Source organism: Cervus elaphus, chromosome 14 (genome assembly GCF_910594005.1).
Source record: "Cervus elaphus chromosome 14, mCerEla1.1, whole genome shotgun sequence".
Taxonomy (NCBI): domain Eukaryota; kingdom Metazoa; phylum Chordata; class Mammalia; order Artiodactyla; family Cervidae; genus Cervus; species Cervus elaphus.
In genome coordinates, this window is record NC_057828.1 from 63,860,620 (window position 1) to 63,864,524 (window position 3,905).

General features: G+C 45.9%; 1 pseudogene; it reads left to right on the top strand.

Annotated features, from left to right (window-relative positions):
• Window positions 1–247: 247 nt before the first annotated feature.
• Window positions 248–1,315, top strand: LOC122708177 (annotated as a pseudogene).
• Window positions 1,316–3,905: the final 2,590 nt, after the last annotated feature.

Genomic DNA, 3,905 nt, shown 5'->3' on the forward strand with positions numbered 1-3,905 from the left:
CCAAAATCTGCTTATCTATTTGCCTGTTACATTTAGGTTGTTTCTAGTTTTGAGCTGTTATAAATAAAATTGCTATGGCCATTTATGTACAACTCTTTCTGTGGAAATATGTTCTCATTTTTCTTGGGTAAATATCTAAGAGTAATTCATATAAGTGTGTATTTAACTTTAAGAAACTGCCAAGCTATAATACTTCCAAAGTGGTTAAAACATTTTATATGAGGATTCGCGACACCAGGAGGCCGGCGACGCACCATCCGGAGCTCCAGGTCTCAGCAGATGGGGTCTCCCCTCAGCTTGGAGTCATCATGTCCCATCCCACTGCCCCCCTCCATATGAGGACCCTATACCCTGGCTCTCTGCCCCCAGGGGGCTACGGGCAGCCATCTGTCATGCCTGGGGGGTACCCTGCCTACCCACAGCCTGGCTACGGTCACCCTGCTGGCTACCCACAGCCTATGCCCCCAGTCCACGTGACGTCCTTGAACTATGGCCCAGGCCATGGCTATGATGGCGGGGAGAGAGCAGTGAGTGACACTTTTGGATCTGGAGACTGGGATGACAGGAAAGTCCGACACGCCTTCATCCGAAAGGTTTACACCATCATCTCCATCCAGCTGCTCATCACGGTGGCCATCATCGCTGTTTTCACCTTTGCGAAGCCGGTCGGTGACTTCGTGAGGGCAAACATGGCTGTCTACTATGCATCCTATGCTGTCTTCGTGGTCACATACCTGACCCTTGCCTACTGCCAGGCACCCAGACGCCGTTTCCCATGGAGCATCATCCTGCTGACCCTCTTACTCTTGCCATGGGCTACATGACCGGCACCATCTCCAGTGTGTATAACATCAAAGCCGTCATCATCGTGGTGATCTTTACTGCTATGGTGTCCATTTCGGTCACCATCTTCTGCTTCCAGACCAAGGTGGACTTTACCTCATGCACAGGACACAGAAGAAGATAATCCCACAGAAGAGGGATTATCACTGCCATTGTGCTGGCCTTCAGACACATTTACTGGTTGCACATGGTCTATGCTGCTTTGGGGGCCATTTGCTTCACTTTGTTCCTGGCCTACGACACACAGCTGGTCCTGGGGAACCGGAAGCACACCATCAGCCCAGAGGACTACATCACTGGCGCCCTGTAGATCTACACAGGTATCGTCTACATCTTCACCTTTGTGTTGCAGCTTGTGGGGAGTCGTGATTAAGGAGCACCTCCGGGGCTTTCCCTTCCCTAGAGGGCTGGGCCCTGTGACCCTGGTCAGGGCCTACACCCATTTCCTTTTCCTCAAGTAATACACCCATTTTTCTTTCTGTCCAGGGATGGGCAGCCTCTCTCACATTGGATGTATAGGTATCTGATGGGGCTGAGGGAACTGGGGACTAACTCTTGCCCTTAGTGGACAGAGCTGGGCCAAAGATGTGTGTTTTCCCTCCACCCCACTACAGGGCACCAAAGCCTTAACAGCTTGGGTTGGAGTGGGGTGGGGTGAAAAGAGCCTGTTCTGTAGCTAAAAGGGAACATGAGAAGAAGGGACTTCCTGGTGATAAGGTTTCCCCTCCCACTCCTGCCATGGGCTTCTGGGCTTGACAGCTGGAACATTTTTCCTCTCTCAATCCCAGCAAAGCCAGAGAGCTGTCCCCTGCCTCCTGGACTCAGATCTTGTATTTTTTGGCAAGCCTTGGCACGTTTCAACACAGGAAGGTAGAGGGGGTTTGTCTCCCCTGCTTCAACCCCTTCTTTTGATAGCATTTATATAATGATCTTCTGGGTTAGGGGTGGGGAGGAAGAGGAGAGTGAGCAAAGTCAAGCACCGAGGCCAACTGAGAGCAGCATCTGTCCAGGGCTTCCTCAGGGCTTGTGTGGTAGAGAGCAGGCCCCCTGGCAGTCATCTGGTTCTCCGAAGCTGCCTGGGGCTTCTCTGGTACTTCTGAGATCTCTATAGTCAGTGGGACCACTTGCTTCCTGTGCTCAGGCTGCTCAGAGCAAAAAGTGAGGGCAGAAGTCAGGAGATGGGGTGGTGTGTAGGATCACTATGGCCAGGAAGTAACCAGGGTGAAGACAGCCTAGAATGTGGGCAGGGTCCCCCATCCTGAGAGATATGGAAGTCTACGTGGTACCCAAGGGGCTTCCCTTCTGCTAAGTGGGGAGGGCCCTGGGAGGAAGGAGAAGCCCCTCCTAGTCTGTGAACTCACGCTGGGGGGATTTAAGATGCCCCATCTCTCCAGCCAACTACCGCTTTCTTCATGACACCAAGTGCCTCAAGCTGGAATTGGGAAGGGGGGGGGACAAGGGTCCCTCTACGGGGTGGGGGTGGAAACCAAATCAGCCCAAGGATATAATTAGGACTTCTTTATTAAGTATGTGGTCCTAAATATATCCCACAAAGGAACATAACTAGAAATAAAGTTTTATGTTTAGAAGGAAAAAAAAAAAAGCGTTTTATATAACCACAGCCATATATGAGGATTCCAGTTGCTCTATATCCTGACAGCTAATACAGTCAGTCTTTAAAATTTTTGCCATCTTAGTGGGTGTGGAATCTCATTGCATTTTTTTTTTTCTCATTGCATTTTTAACTTAAATTTTCTTTAAGACAAATGCTATTAAACATATTTTCATGTATTTGAGATTTTATATATTATTTTGTGAAGTAACTGTTCAAATATATTACCATTGAAAAGATTGTCTTATTGGCTGGGAGATATTCTTTAAATATTCTGTATATTAGTCCTTTGTCACACATATGTATTATGAATTTTTTCTTGCGTGACTTGCCTTTATACTTTTATAATGGTGTCTTCTGAAGAGAAAATTTGCTGACATATTGAGTGCAGCACTTTCACAGCATCGTCTTTTAGGATTTGAAGTAGCTCAACTGGAATTCCATCACCTCCACTAGCTTTGTTCACAGTGATGCTTCCTAAGGCCCACTTGACTTCGCATTCCAGGATGTCTGGCTCTAGAGTGGTCACATTACTGGAGTATAGTTGATTTAATTTACTGTGTTTCAGGTGTCCAGCAGAGTGCATCAGTTATACATATACAGATAGCCACTCTTTTTAAAGGTTCTTTTCATATAGATGATTGCAGAGTACTGACTAGTTTCCTGTGCTATACAGTAGGTCTTTATTGGTTATCTATTTTGTATATAGTAGTGCTTATGTATCAATCCCAACCTCCCAATTTATCCCTCCCCCTACTCTTACCCTCTGGTAATCATAAGTTCGTTTTCTACATCTCTAACTCTATTTCTGTTTTGTAGATAAGTTCATTTGTAACCATTTTTGTTGTCTTTCTCTGTCTGACTTACTTTACTCAGTATTACATTCTTTGGGTCCAGCCATAATGCTGCAAATTTGCATCATGCATCGAAACTGGACTGGCGTTTCATTTCACACATAATGATTTACATGTTTCAATGCCATTCTCCCATATCATCCCGCCCTCGCCCTCTCCCATAGAGTCCAAAAGACTGTTCAATACATCTGTGTCTCTTTTGCTGTCTCGCATACAGGGTTATTGTTACCATCTTTCTAAATTCCATATATATGTGTTAGTATACTGTATTGGTGTTTTTCTTTCTGGCTTACTTCACTCTGTATAATAGACTCCAGTTTCATCCATCTCATTAGAACTGATTCAAATGCATTCTTTTTTTTTTAATTTAATTTTTTCATTTATTTTTATTAGTTGGAGGCTAATTACTTCACAACATTGCAGTGGGTTTTGTCATACATTGACATGAATCAGCCATGGAGTTACATGTATCCCCCCTTCCCACCTCCCTCTCCACCCGATTCCTCTGGGCCTTCCTAGTGCACCAGGCCCGAGCACTTGTCTCATGCATCCCACCTGGGCTGGTGATCTGTTTCACCATAGATAATCTACATGCT